This window comes from Carassius gibelio, chromosome B19 (assembly GCF_023724105.1).
Source record: "Carassius gibelio isolate Cgi1373 ecotype wild population from Czech Republic chromosome B19, carGib1.2-hapl.c, whole genome shotgun sequence".
Taxonomy (NCBI): Eukaryota; Metazoa; Chordata; class Actinopteri; order Cypriniformes; family Cyprinidae; genus Carassius; species Carassius gibelio.
This window is the reverse complement of record NC_068414.1, coordinates 497671-511822: the sequence shown is the minus strand read 5'-3', so window position 1 is coordinate 511822 and position 14152 is coordinate 497671. Positions and strand designations below refer to the sequence as shown.

General features: G+C 47.8%; 14 non-coding genes across 14 annotated transcripts; 7 read left to right on the top strand and 7 right to left on the bottom strand.

Moving 5' to 3' along the window:
• Window positions 1-304: 304 nt before the first annotated feature.
• Window positions 305-419, bottom strand: LOC127980180 (U5 spliceosomal RNA). Its single transcript, XR_008159217.1, has one exon. It is a non-coding gene; the product is annotated as a U5 spliceosomal RNA (small nuclear RNA).
• A 1053-nt stretch (window positions 420-1472) lies between these two features.
• trnad-guc (transfer RNA aspartic acid (anticodon GUC)) lies at window positions 1473-1544 on the top strand. The gene has a single exon. It is a non-coding gene; the product is annotated as a tRNA-Asp (tRNA).
• Window positions 1545-2346: 802 nt separating this feature from the next.
• Window positions 2347-2461, bottom strand: LOC127980179 (U5 spliceosomal RNA). The gene has a single exon (XR_008159216.1). It is a non-coding gene; the product is annotated as a U5 spliceosomal RNA (small nuclear RNA).
• A 1051-nt stretch (window positions 2462-3512) lies between these two features.
• Window positions 3513-3584, top strand: trnad-guc (transfer RNA aspartic acid (anticodon GUC)). The gene has a single exon. It is a non-coding gene; the product is annotated as a tRNA-Asp (tRNA).
• An 802-nt stretch (window positions 3585-4386) lies between these two features.
• On the bottom strand, window positions 4387-4501 carry LOC127980178 (U5 spliceosomal RNA). The gene has a single exon (XR_008159215.1). It is a non-coding gene; the product is annotated as a U5 spliceosomal RNA (small nuclear RNA).
• Window positions 4502-5552: 1051 nt separating this feature from the next.
• trnad-guc (transfer RNA aspartic acid (anticodon GUC)) lies at window positions 5553-5624 on the top strand. Its single transcript has one exon. It is a non-coding gene; the product is annotated as a tRNA-Asp (tRNA).
• An 802-nt stretch (window positions 5625-6426) lies between these two features.
• LOC127980177 (U5 spliceosomal RNA) lies at window positions 6427-6541 on the bottom strand. Its single transcript, XR_008159214.1, has one exon. It is a non-coding gene; the product is annotated as a U5 spliceosomal RNA (small nuclear RNA).
• A 1051-nt stretch (window positions 6542-7592) lies between these two features.
• On the top strand, window positions 7593-7664 carry trnad-guc (transfer RNA aspartic acid (anticodon GUC)). Its single transcript has one exon. It is a non-coding gene; the product is annotated as a tRNA-Asp (tRNA).
• Window positions 7665-8469: 805 nt separating this feature from the next.
• LOC127980176 (U5 spliceosomal RNA) lies at window positions 8470-8584 on the bottom strand. The gene has a single exon (XR_008159213.1). It is a non-coding gene; the product is annotated as a U5 spliceosomal RNA (small nuclear RNA).
• Window positions 8585-9635: 1051 nt separating this feature from the next.
• On the top strand, window positions 9636-9707 carry trnad-guc (transfer RNA aspartic acid (anticodon GUC)). The gene has a single exon. It is a non-coding gene; the product is annotated as a tRNA-Asp (tRNA).
• An 802-nt stretch (window positions 9708-10509) lies between these two features.
• LOC127981016 (U5 spliceosomal RNA) lies at window positions 10510-10625 on the bottom strand. Its single transcript, XR_008160010.1, has one exon. It is a non-coding gene; the product is annotated as a U5 spliceosomal RNA (small nuclear RNA).
• Window positions 10626-11675: 1050 nt separating this feature from the next.
• trnad-guc (transfer RNA aspartic acid (anticodon GUC)) lies at window positions 11676-11747 on the top strand. The gene has a single exon. It is a non-coding gene; the product is annotated as a tRNA-Asp (tRNA).
• Window positions 11748-12551: 804 nt separating this feature from the next.
• LOC127980124 (U5 spliceosomal RNA) lies at window positions 12552-12667 on the bottom strand. Its single transcript, XR_008159161.1, has one exon. It is a non-coding gene; the product is annotated as a U5 spliceosomal RNA (small nuclear RNA).
• Window positions 12668-13711: 1044 nt separating this feature from the next.
• Window positions 13712-13783, top strand: trnad-guc (transfer RNA aspartic acid (anticodon GUC)). The gene has a single exon. It is a non-coding gene; the product is annotated as a tRNA-Asp (tRNA).
• Window positions 13784-14152: the final 369 nt, after the last annotated feature.

Genomic DNA, 14152 nt, shown 5'->3' with positions numbered 1-14152 from the left:
ACCACTATACCACCAACGCAGCAGGCATTCAGCAACTTGCGCCGTCAGTAAGAAGACTCGAAGTGCACGAGTCGCCGATAGGGCTAGAGGAGCAGATGAGATCTTTGTTCAGACCCATCACTAAAGAGAGCCTTCAAGAATTTGCATCCCGTCACGTACAAGAAAACGCTGCCTTCCCATCCGGCTAAATAAACACGAAGTGGTCAAACGCAGAGAGTGCCCATTCAGACGATGACCAGTGGCAAGCCCTCTCGCAGCATGCTGGCAGACGGTCAAACTGATTCTGCTCTTGACATTTCGATGTAGCTCTGCAGTGAGCAGAGCACCCAAAAATACAGGTCACTCGCAAAAGTTCCCCTCCACGGAAATCTTTAGTAAAAGGCGAAAGATTTATGCGACAATGAAGAGAAACTCGAGCTGTGTCTCCAAACGCTCGGGCCTGTGCGCTGCCTCTGTTAAACTACTACGCTCGCCAAGGGTCATCAAGGGTGACAACGCCTGCCCACATGTGTTTCGTCAGCACCCCCCCCCCCCCCCACTCCAAAACGGAGGAGTAAAACTCAAAAAAGTCCCCTCGGCCCACCAATAACCAAAAGCCCAATCAAGGCAATCTCTTTCTCATGCCTCTATCTGAAAAGTTGGATAAAATCTTATATGAAAAAAAAAGTATTTTAAAGAAATCCCTTATTCCGAGGTCACCGTAGCCACCAGATCCAGTCTGTAACCGCTTCAGTCACCCGGATCCAATCCGTATCCAGAGAAGATGGTGGATCAACACCTAGAAAGGACCTCTATGGCCCAGAAACACAGCGGAGACCGTGACAACTAGATGAGCCGCAGATACAAATCCCCTGTAAAGACCACCTGGACAAGACCACAGGAAACAGATGATTCTTCTGCACAGTCTGACATTCCTGCAGCCTGGAGCTGATCTACTGGTTTCGTCTGACAAGGGGAGAACTGTCTCCCCGACTGAGCCTGGTTTCTCACCGGGTTTTTTCTCCATCTTTTCACCGATCGAGTTTTGGTTTCTTGCCTCTGTCGCCTCTGGCAGGCGGAGCTTGGGACACTTCATGTACAGAGATATCGTTGACTTGATTGCAAATTATTGCACAGATACTATTTAAAACTGAACTTAGCTGAATGATGTCATCAAAGAGTTCAATAACGAAATGCCTTTAACTGTCATTTTGCTTTTTGACGCACTGTGTTCCTAATTAATGTTGTTCAGTTGCATTGACGCAATACTTTTTGTTTAAAGCGCAATTTAAAAAAAAAAAAAAAAAAAAAAGAGTCCAAACAATGACCCCTGCTACGGGTAGTGTTCCAAGTGTTATGCGACTTCAGCTAATGATGGGTCCATCAGAAATTTTACGGTGCTAGGGCTGGGTCTGCGTCAGAAGAAGCCATGCATTGTTTAGTTATGTCAGTGCAGTGCCGTCGGTTGGGGGAGAAACGGCAGCATGCACGGCTCCTCGTTAGTATAGTGGACAGTATCTCCGCCTGTCACGCGGAAGACCGGGGTTCGATTCCCCGACGGGGAGAACTGGTTCTTTTCGTCTTCCGAACGATCCATCCAAAATTTTTGGTTGGAGTCGCAGGTCACAGAAGGAGTTCTGCTTCGACGTCAGCCCGAGCCAAAGGACATGCGTTGGCCGGGAATCGAACCCGGGTCAACTGCTTGGAAGGCAGCTATGCTCACCACTATACCACCAACGCAGGTGGAAGTCAGCAGCTTTATTGACGCACTGTGTTCCTAATTAATGTTGTTCAGTTGCATTGACACAATACTTTTTGTTTAAAGCGCAATTTAAAAAAAAAAAAAAAAAAAGAGTCCAAACAATGACCCCTGCTACGGGTAGTGTTGCAAGTGTTATGCGACTTCAGCTAATGATGGGTCCATCCGATATTATTCCATCCAAAAGTTTTGGGTGGAGGCACAGGTCACAGAGGGAGTTCTGCTTCGACGTCAGCCCGAGCCAAAGGACATGCGTTGGCCGGGAATCGAACCCGGGTCAACTGCTTGGAAGGCAGCTATGCTCACCACTATACCACCAACGCAGCAGGCATTCAGCAACTTGCGCCGTCAGTAAGAAGACTCGAAGTGCACGAGTCGCCGATAGGGCTAGAGGAGCAGATGAGATCTTTGTTCAGACCCGTCACTAAAGAGAGCCTTCAAGAATTTGCATCCCGTCACGTACAAGAAAACGCTGCCTTCCCATCCGGCTAAATAAACACGAAGTGGTCAAACGCAGAGAGTGCCCATTCAGACGATGACCAGTGGCAAGCCCTCTCGCAGCATGCTGGCAGACGGTCAAACTGATTCTGCTCTTGACATTTCGATGTAGCTCTGCAGTGAGCAGAGCACCCAAAAATACAGGTCACTCGCAAAAGTTCCCCTCCACGGAAATCTTTAGTAAAAGGCGAAAGATTTATGCGACAATGAAGAGAAACTCGAGCTGTGTCTCCAAACGCTCGGGCCTGTGCGCTGCCTCTGTTAAACTACTACGCTCGCCAAGGGTCATCAAGGGTGACAACGCCTGCCCACATGTGTTTCGTCAGCACCCCCCCCCCCCCACTCCAAAACGGAGGAGTAAAACTCAAAAAAGTCCCCTCGGCCCACCAATAACCAAAAGCCCAATCAAGGCAATCTCTTTCTCATGCCTCTATCTGAAAAGTTGGATAAAATCTTATATGAAAAAAAAAGTATTTTAAAGAAATCCCTTATTCCGAGGTCACCGTAGCCACCAGATCCAGTCTGTAACCGCTTCAGTCACCCGGATCCAATCCGTATCCAGAGAAGATGGTGGATCAACACCTAGAAAGGACCTCTATGGCCCAGAAACACAGCGGAGACCGTGACAACTAGATGAGCCGCAGATACAAATCCCCTGTAAAGACCACCTGGACAAGACCACAGGAAACAGATGATTCTTCTGCACAGTCTGACATTCCTGCAGCCTGGAGCTGATCTACTGGTTTCGTCTGACAAGGGGAGAACTGTCTCCCCGACTGAGCCTGGTTTCTCACCGGGTTTTTTCTCCATCTTTTCACCGATCGAGTTTTGGTTTCTTGCCTCTGTCGCCTCTGGCAGGCGGAGCTTGGGACACTTCATGTACAGAGATATCGTTGACTTGATTGCAAATTATTGCACAGATACTATTTAAAACTGAACTTAGCTGAATGATGTCATCAAAGAGTTCAATAACGAAATGCCTTTAACTGTCATTTTGCTTTTTGACGCACTGTGTTCCTAATTAATGTTGTTCAGTTGCATTGACGCAATACTTTTTGTTTAAAGCGCAATTTAAAAAAAAAAAAAAAAAAAAAAGAGTCCAAACAATGACCCCTGCTACGGGTAGTGTTCCAAGTGTTATGCGACTTCAGCTAATGATGGGTCCATCAGAAATTTTACGGTGCTAGGGCTGGGTCTGCGTCAGAAGAAGCCATGCATTGTTTAGTTATGTCAGTGCAGTGCCGTCGGTTGGGGGAGAAACGGCAGCATGCACGGCTCCTCGTTAGTATAGTGGACAGTATCTCCGCCTGTCACGCGGAAGACCGGGGTTCGATTCCCCGACGGGGAGAACTGGTTCTTTTCGTCTTCCGAACGATCCATCCAAAATTTTTGGTTGGAGTCGCAGGTCACAGAAGGAGTTCTGCTTCGACGTCAGCCCGAGCCAAAGGACATGCGTTGGCCGGGAATCGAACCCGGGTCAACTGCTTGGAAGGCAGCTATGCTCACCACTATACCACCAACGCAGGTGGAAGTCAGCAGCTTTATTGACGCACTGTGTTCCTAATTAATGTTGTTCAGTTGCATTGACACAATACTTTTTGTTTAAAGCGCAATTTAAAAAAAAAAAAAAAAAAAGAGTCCAAACAATGACCCCTGCTACGGGTAGTGTTGCAAGTGTTATGCGACTTCAGCTAATGATGGGTCCATCCGATATTATTCCATCCAAAAGTTTTGGGTGGAGGCACAGGTCACAGAGGGAGTTCTGCTTCGACGTCAGCCCGAGCCAAAGGACATGCGTTGGCCGGGAATCGAACCCGGGTCAACTGCTTGGAAGGCAGCTATGCTCACCACTATACCACCAACGCAGCAGGCATTCAGCAACTTGCGCCGTCAGTAAGAAGACTCGAAGTGCACGAGTCGCCGATAGGGCTAGAGGAGCAGATGAGATCTTTGTTCAGACCCGTCACTAAAGAGAGCCTTCAAGAATTTGCATCCCGTCACGTACAAGAAAACGCTGCCTTCCCATCCGGCTAAATAAACACGAAGTGGTCAAACGCAGAGAGTGCCCATTCAGACGATGACCAGTGGCAAGCCCTCTCGCAGCATGCTGGCGGACGGTCAAACTGATTCTGCTCTTGACATTTCGATGTAGCTCTGCAGTGAGCAGAGCACCCAAAAATACAGGTCACTCGCAAAAGTTCCCCTCCACGGAAATCTTTAGTAAAAGGCGAAAGATTTATGCGACAATGAAGAGAAACTCGAGCTGTGTCTCCAAACGCTGGGGCCTGTGCGCTGCCTCTGTTAAACTACTACGCTCGCCAAGGGTCATCAAGGGTGACAACGCCTGCCCACATGTGTTTCGTCAGCACCCCCCCCCCCCCCCCACTCCAAAACGGAGGAGTAAAACTCAAAAAAGTCCCCTCGGCCCACCAATAACCAAAAGCCCAATCAAGGCAATCTCTTTCTCATGCCTCTATCTGAAAAGTTGGATAAAATCTTATATGAAAAAAAAAGTATTTTAAAGAAATCCCTTATTCCGAGGTCACCGTAGCCACCAGATCCAGTCTGTAACCGCTTCAGTCACCCGGATCCAATCCGTATCCAGAGAAGATGGTGGATCAACACCTAGAAAGGACCTCTATGGCCCAGAAACACAGCGGAGACCGTGACAACTAGATGAGCCGCAGATACAAATCCCCTGTAAAGACCACCTGGACAAGACCACAGGAAACAGATGATTCTTCTGCACAGTCTGACATTCCTGCAGCCTGGAGCTGATCTACTGGTTTCGTCTGACAAGGGGAGAACTGTCTCCCCGACTGAGCCTGGTTTCTCACCGGGTTTTTTCTCCATCTTTTCACCGATCGAGTTTTGGTTTCTTGCCTCTGTCGCCTCTGGCAGGCGGAGCTTGGGACACTTCATGTACAGAGATATCGTTGACTTGATTGCAAATTATTGCACAGATACTATTTAAAACTGAACTTAGCTGAATGATGTCATCAAAGAGTTCAATAACGAAATGCCTTTAACTGTCATTTTGCTTTTTGACGCACTGTGTTCCTAATTAATGTTGTTCAGTTGCATTGACGCAATACTTTTTGTTTAAAGCGCAATTTAAAAAAAAAAAAAAAAAAAGAGTCCAAACAATGACCCCTGCTACGGGTAGTGTTCCAAGTGTTATGCGACTTCAGCTAATGATGTGTCCATCAGAAATTTTACGGTGCTAGGGCTGGGTCTGCGTCAGAAGAAGCCATGCATTGTTTAGTTATGTCAGTGCAGTGCCGTCGGTTGGGGGAGAAACGGCAGCATGCACGGCTCCTCGTTAGTATAGTGGACAGTATCTCCGCCTGTCACGCGGAAGACCGGGGTTCGATTCCCCGACGGGGAGAGCTGGTTCTTTTCGTCTTCCGAACGATCCATCCAAAATTTTTGGTTGGAGTCGCAGGTCACAGAAGGAGTTCTGCTTCGACGTCAGCCCGAGCCAAAGGACATGCGTTGGCCGGGAATCGAACCCGGGTCAACTGCTTGGAAGGCAGCTATGCTCACCACTATACCACCAACGCAGGTGGAAGTCAGCAGCTTTATTGACGCACTGTGTTCCTAATTAATGTTGTTCAGTTGCATTGACACAATACTTTTTGTTTAAAGCGCAATTTAAAAAAAAAAAAAAAAAAAGAGTCCAAACAATGACCCCTGCTACGGGTAGTGTTGCAAGTGTTATGCGACTTCAGCTAATGATGGGTCCATCCGATATTATTCCATCCAAAAGTTTTGGGTGGAGGCACAGGTCACAGAGGGAGTTCTGCTTCGACGTCAGCCCGAGCCAAAGGACATGCGTTGGCCGGGAATCGAACCCGGGTCAACTGCTTGGAAGGCAGCTATGCTCACCACTATACCACCAACGCAGCAGGCATTCAGCAACTTGCGCCGTCAGTAAGAAGACTCGAAGTGCACGAGTCGCCGATAGGGCTAGAGGAGCAGATGAGATCTTTGTTCAGACCCGTCACTAAAGAGAGCCTTCAAGAATTTGCATCCCGTCACGTACAAGAAAACGCTGCCTTCCCATCCGGCTAAATAAACACGAAGTGGTCAAACGCAGAGAGTGCCCATTCAGACGATGACCAGTGGCAAGCCCTCTCGCAGCATGCTGGCGGACGGTCAAACTGATTCTGCTCTTGACATTTCGATGTAGCTCTGCAGTGAGCAGAGCACCCAAAAATACAGGTCACTCGCAAAAGTTCCCCTCCACGGAAATCTTTAGTAAAAGGCGAAAGATTTATGCGACAATGAAGAGAAACTCGAGCTGTGTCTCCAAACGCTCGGGCCTGTGCGCTGCCTCTGTTAAACTACTACGCTCGCCAAGGGTCATCAAGGGTGACAACGCCTGCCCACATGTGTTTCGTCAGCACCCCCCCCCCCCCCACTCCAAAACGGAGGAGTAAAACTCAAAAAAGTCCCCTCGGCCCACCAATAACCAAAAGCCCAATCAAGGCAATCTCTTTCTCATGCCTCTATCTGAAAAGTTGGATAAAATCTTATATGAAAAAAAAAGTATTTTAAAGAAATCCCTTATTCCGAGGTCACCGTAGCCACCAGATCCAGTCTGTAACCGCTTCAGTCACCCGGATCCAATCCGTATCCAGAGAAGATGGTGGATCAACACCTAGAAAGGACCTCTATGGCCCAGAAACACAGCGGAGACCGTGACAACTAGATGAGCCGCAGATACAAATCCCCTGTAAAGACCACCTGGACAAGACCACAGGAAACAGATGATTCTTCTGCACAGTCTGACATTCCTGCAGCCTGGAGCTGATCTACTGGTTTCGTCTGACAAGGGGAGAACTGTCTCCCCGACTGAGCCTGGTTTCTCACCGGGTTTTTTCTCCATCTTTTCACCGATCGAGTTTTGGTTTCTTGCCTCTGTCGCCTCTGGCAGGCGGAGCTTGGGACACTTCATGTACAGAGATATCGTTGACTTGATTGCAAATTATTGCACAGATACTATTTAAAACTGAACTTAGCTGAATGATGTCATCAAAGAGTTCAATAACGAAATGCCTTTAACTGTCATTTTGCTTTTTGACGCACTGTGTTCCTAATTAATGTTGTTCAGTTGCATTGACGCAATACTTTTTGTTTAAAGCGCAATTTAAAAAAAAAAAAAAAAAAAAAGAGTCCAAACAATGACCCCTGCTACGGGTAGTGTTCCAAGTGTTATGCGACTTCAGCTAATGATGGGTCCATCAGAAATTTTACGGTGCTAGGGCTGGGTCTGCGTCAGAAGAAGCCATGCATTGTTTAGTTATGTCAGTGCAGTGCCGTCGGTTGGGGGAGAAACGGCAGCATGCACGGCTCCTCGTTAGTATAGTGGACAGTATCTCCGCCTGTCACGCGGAAGACCGGGGTTCGATTCCCCGACGGGGAGAGCTGGTTCTTTTCGTCTTCCGAACGATCCATCCAAAATTTTTGGTTGGAGTCGCAGGTCACAGAAGGAGTTCTGCTTCGACGTCAGCCCGAGCCAAAGGACATGCGTTGGCCGGGAATCGAACCCGGGTCAACTGCTTGGAAGGCAGCTATGCTCACCACTATACCACCAACGCAGGTGGAAGTCAGCAGCTTTATTGATGCACTGTGTTCCTAATTAATGTTGTTCAGTTGCATTGACACAATACTTTTTGTTTAAAGCGCAATTTAAAAAAAAAAAAAAAAAAAAAAGAGTCCAAACAATGACCCCTGCTACGGGTAGTGTTGCAAGTGTTATGCGACTTCAGCTAATGATGGGTCCATCCGATATTATTCCATCCAAAAGTTTTGGGTGGAGGCACAGGTCACAGAGGGAGTTCTGCTTCGACGTCAGCCCGAGCCAAAGGACATGCGTTGGCCGGGAATCGAACCCGGGTCAACTGCTTGGAAGGCAGCTATGCTCACCACTATACCACCAACGCAGCAGGCATTCAGCAACTTGCGCCGTCAGTAAGAAGACTCGAAGTGCACGAGTCGCCGATAGGGCTAGAGGAGCAGATGAGATCTTTGTTCAGACCCGTCACTAAAGAGAGCCTTCAAGAATTTGCATCCCGTCACGTACAAGAAAACGCTGCCTTCCCATCCGGCTAAATAAACACGAAGTGGTCAAACGCAGAGAGTGCCCATTCAGACGATGACCAGTGGCAAGCCCTCTCGCAGCATGCTGGCGGACGGTCAAACTGATTCTGCTCTTGACATTTCGATGTAGCTCTGCAGTGAGCAGAGCACCCAAAAATACAGGTCACTCGCAAAAGTTCCCCTCCACGGAAATCTTTAGTAAAAGGCGAAAGATTTATGCGACAATGAAGAGAAACTCGAGCTGTGTCTCCAAACGCTCGGGCCTGTGCGCTGCCTCTGTTAAACTACTACGCTCGCCAAGGGTCATCAAGGGTGACAACGCCTGCCCACATGTGTTTCGTCTGCACCCCCCCCCCCCCACTCCAAAACGGAGGAGTAAAACTCAAAAAAGTCCCCTCGGCCCACCAATAACCAAAAGCCCAATCAAGGCAATCTCTTTCTCATGCCTCTATCTGAAAAGTTGGATAAAATCTTATATGAAAAAAAAAGTATTTTAAAGAAATCCCTTATTCCGAGGTCACCGTAGCCACCAGATCCAGTCTGTAACCGCTTCAGTCACCCGGATCCAATCCGTATCCAGAGAAGATGGTGGATCAACACCTAGAAAGGACCTCTATGGCCCAGAAACACAGCGGAGACCGTGACAACTAGATGAGCCGCAGATACAAATCCCCTGTAAAGACCACCTGGACAAGACCACAGGAAACAGATGATTCTTCTGCACAGTCTGACATTCCTGCAGCCTGGAGCTGATCTACTGGTTTCGTCTGACAAGGGGAGAACTGTCTCCCCGACTGAGCCTGGTTTCTCACCGGGTTTTTTCTCCATCTTTTCACCGATCGAGTTTTGGTTTCTTGCCTCTGTCGCCTCTGGCAGGCGGAGCTTGGGACACTTCATGTACAGAGATATCGTTGACTTGATTGCAAATTATTGCACAGATACTATTTAAAACTGAACTTAGCTGAATGATGTCATCAAAGAGTTCAATAACGAAATGCCTTTAACTGTCATTTTGCTTTTTGACGCACTGTGTTCCTAATTAATGTTGTTCAGTTGCATTGACGCAATACTTTTTGTTTAAAGCGCAATTTAAAAAAAAAAAAAAAAAAAAAAGAGTCCAAACAATGACCCCTGCTACGGGTAGTGTTCCAAGTGTTATGCGACTTCAGCTAATGATGGGTCCATCAGAAATTTTACGGTGCTAGGGCTGGGTCTGCGTCAGAAGAAGCCATGCATTGTTTAGTTATGTCAGTGCAGTGCCGTCGGTTGGGGGAGAAACGGCAGCATGCACGGCTCCTCGTTAGTATAGTGGACAGTATCTCCGCCTGTCACGCGGAAGACCGGGGTTCGATTCCCCGACGGGGAGAGCTGGTTCTTTTCGTCTTCCGAACGATCCATCCAAAATTTTTGGTTGGAGTCGCAGGTCACAGAAGGAGTTCTGCTTCGACGTCAGCCCGAGCCAAAGGACATGCGTTGGCCGGGAATCGAACCCGGGTCAACTGCTTGGAAGGCAGCTATGCTCACCACTATACCACCAACGCAGGTGGAAGTCAGCAGCTTTATTGACGCACTGTGTTCCTAATTAATGTTGTTCAGTTGCATTGACACAATACTTTTTGTTTAAAGCGCAATTTAAAAAAAAAAAAAAAAAAAAGAGTCCAAACAATGACCCCTGCTACGGGTAGTGTTGCAAGTGTTATGCGACTTCAGCTAATGATGGGTCCATCCGATATTATTCCATCCAAAAGTTTTGGGTGGAGGCACAGGTCACAGAGGGAGTTCTGCTTCGACGTCAGCCCGAGCCAAAGGACATGTGTTGGCCGGGAATCGAACCCGGGTCAACTGCTTGGAAGGCAGCTATGCTCACCACTATACCACCAACGCAGCAGGCATTCAGCAACTTGCGCCGTCAGTAAGAAGATCGAAGTGCACGAGTCGCCGATAGGGCTAGAGGAGCAGATGAGATCTTTGTTCAGACCCGTCACTAAAGAGAGCCTTCAAGAATTTGCATCCCGTCACGTACAAGAAAACGCTGCCTTCCCATCAGGCTAAATAAACACGAAGTGGTCAAACGCAGAGAGTGCCCATTCAGACGATGACCAGTGGCAAGCCCTCTCGCAGCATGCTGGCGGACGGTCAAACTGATTCTGCTCTTGACATTTCGATGTAGCTCTGCAGTGAGCAGAGCACCCAAAAATACAGGTCACTCACAAAAGTTCCCCTCCACGGAAATCTTTAGTAATAGGCGAAAGATTTATGCGACAATGAAGAGAAACTCGAGCTGTGTCTCCAAACGCTCGGGCCTGTGCGCTGCCTCTGTTAAACTACTACGCTCGCCAAGGGTCATCAAGGGTGACAACGCCTGCCCACATGTGTTTCGTCAGCACCCCCCCCCCCCCACTCCAAAACGGAGGAGTAAAACTCAAAAAAGTCCCCTCGGCCCACCAATAACCAAAAGCCCAATCAAGGCAATCTCTTTCTCATGCCTCTATCTGAAAAGTTGGATAAAATCTTATATGAAAAAAAAAGTATTTTAAAGAAATCCCTTATTCCGAGGTCACCGTAGCCACCAGATCCAGTCTGTAACCGCTTCAGTCACCCGGATCCAGTCCGTATCCAGAGAAGATGGTGGATCAACACCTAGAAAGGACCTCTATGGCCCAGAAACACAGCGGAGACCGTGACAACTAGATGAGCCGCAGATACAAATCCCCTGTAAAGACCACCTGGACAAGACCACAGGAAACAGATGATTCTTCTGCACAGTCTGACATTCCTGCAGCCTGGAGCTGATCTACTGGTTTCGTCTGACAAGGGGAGAACTGTCTCCCCGACTGAGCCTGGTTTCTCACCGGGTTTTTTCTCCATCTTTTCACCGATCGAGTTTTGGTTTCTTGCCTCTGTCGCCTCTGGCAGGCGGAGCTTGGGACACTTCATGTACAGAGATATCGTTGACTTGATTGCAAATTATTGCACAGATACTATTTAAAACTGAACTTAGCTGAATGATGTCATCAAAGAGTTCAATAACGAAATGCCTTTAACTGTCATTTTGCTTTTTGACGCACTGTGTTCCTAATTAATGTTGTTCAGTTGCATTGACGCAATACTTTTTGTTTAAAGCGCAATTTAAAAAAAAAAAAAAAAAAAAAAGAGTCCAAACAATGACCCCTGCTACGGGTAGTGTTCCAAGTGTTATGCGACTTCAGCTAATGATGGGTCCATCAGAAATTTTACGGTGCTAGGGCTGGGTCTGCGTCAGAAGAAGCCATGCATTGTTTAGTTATGTCAGTGCAGTGCCGTCGGTTGGGGGAGAAACGGCAGCATGCACGGCTCCTCGTTAGTATAGTGGACAGTATCTCCGCCTGTCACGCGGAAGACCGGGGTTCGATTCCCCGACGGGGAGAGCTGGTTCTTTTCGTCTTCCGAACGATCCATCCAAAATTTTTGGTTGGAGTCGCAGGTCACAGAAGGAGTTCTGCTTCGACGTCAGCCCGAGCCAAAGGACATGCGTTGGCCGGGAATCGAACCCGGGTCAACTGCTTGGAAGGCAGCTATGCTCACCACTATACCACCAACGCAGGTGGAAGTCAGCAGCTTTATTGACGCACTGTGTTCCTAATTAATGTTGTTCAGTTGCATTGACACAATACTTTTTGTTTAAAGCGCAATTTAAAAAAAAAAAAAAAAAAAAAGAGTCCAAACAATGACCCCTGCTACGGGTAGTGTTGCAAGTGTTATGCGACTTCAGCTAATGATGGGTCCATCCGATATTATTCCATCCAAAAGTTTTGGGTGGAGGCACAGGTCACAGAGGGAGTTCTGCTTCGACGTCAGCCCGAGCCAAAGGACATGTGTTGGCCGGGAATCGAACCCGGGTCAACTGCTTGGAAGGCAGCTATGCTCACCACTATACCACCAACGCAGCAGGCATTCAGCAACTTGCGCCGTCAGTAAGAAGACTCGAAGTGCACGAGTCGCCGATAGGGCTAGAGGAGCAGATGAGATCTTTGTTCAGACCCGTCACTAAAGAGAGCTTTCAAGAATTTGCATCCCGTCACGTACAAGAAAACGCTGCCTTCCCATCAGGCTAAATAAACACGAAGTGGTCAAACGCAGAGAGTGCCCATTCAGACGATGACCAGTGGCAAGCCCTCTCGCAGCATGCTGGCGGACGGTCAAACTGATTCTGCTCTTGACATTTCGATGTAGCTCTGCAGTGAGCAGAGCACCCAAAAATACAGGTCACTCACAAAAGTTCCCCTCCACGGAAATCTTTAGTAAAAGGCGAAAGATTTATGCGACAATGAAGAGAAACTCGAGCTGTGTCTCCAAACGCTCGGGCCTGTGCGCTGCCTCTGTTAAACTACTACGCTCGCCAAGGGTCATCAAGGGTGACAACGCCTGCCCACATGTGTTTCGTCAGCACCCCCCCCCCACTCCAAAACGGAGGAGTAAAACTCAAAAAAGTCCCCTCGGCCCACCAATAACCAAAAGCCCAATCAAGGCAATCTCTTTCTCATGCCTCTATCTGAAAAGTTGGATAAAATCTTATATGAAAAAAAAAGTATTTTAAAGAAATCCCTTATTCCGAGGTCACCGTAGCCACCAGATCCAGTCTGTAACCGCTTCAGTCACCCGGATCCAATCCGTATCCAGAGAAGATGGTGGATCAACACCTAGAAAGGACCTCTATGGCCCAGAAACACAGCGGAGACCGTGACAACTAGATGAGCCGCAGATACAAATCCCCTGTAAAGACCACCTGGACAAGACCACAGGAAACAGATGATTCTTCTGCACAGTCTGACATTCCTGCAGCCTGGAGCTGATCTACTGGTTTCGTCTGACAAGGGGAGAACTGTCTCCCCGACTGAGCCTGGTTTCTCACCGGGTTTTTTCTCCATCTTTTCACCGATCGAGTTTTGGTTTCTTGCCTCTGTCGCCTCTGGCAGGCGGAGCTTGGGACACTTCATGTACAGAGATATCGTTGACTTGATTGCAAATTATTGCACAGATACTATTTAAAACTGAACTTAGCTGAATGATGTCATCAAAGAGTTCAATAACGAAATGCCTTTAACTGTCATTTTGCTTTTTGACGCACTGTGTTCCTAATTAATGTTGTTCAGTTGCATTGACGCAATACTTTTTGTTTAAAGCGCAATTTAAAAAAAAAAAAAAAAAAAGAGTCCAAACAATGACCCCTGCTACGGGTAGTGTTCCAAGTGTTATGCGACTTCAGCTAATGATGTGTCCATCAGAAATTTTACGGTGCTAGGGCTGGGTCTGCGTCAGAAGAAGCCATGCATTGTTTAGTTATGTCAGTGCAGTGCCGTCGGTTGGGGGAGAAACGGCAGCATGCACGGCTCCTCGTTAGTATAGTGGACAGTATCTCCGCCTGTCACGCGGAAGACCGGGGTTCGATTCCCCGACGGGGAGAGCTGGTTCTTTTGGTCTTCCGAACGATCCATCCAAAATTTTTGGTTGGAGTCGCAGGTCACAGAAGGAGTTCTGCTTCGACGTCAGCCCGAGCCAAAGGACATGCGTTGGCCGGGAATCGAACCCGGGTCAACTGCTTGGAAGGCAGCTATGCTCACCACTATACCACCAACGCAGGCGGAAGTCAGCAGCTTTATTGACGCACTGTGTTCCTAATTAATGTTGTTCAGTTGCATTGACACAATACTTTTTGTTTAAAGCGCAATTTAAAAAAAAAAAAAAAAAAAGAGTCCAAACAATGACCCCTGCTACGGGTAGTGTTGCAAGTGTTATGCGACTTCAGCTAATGATGGGTCCATCCGATATTAT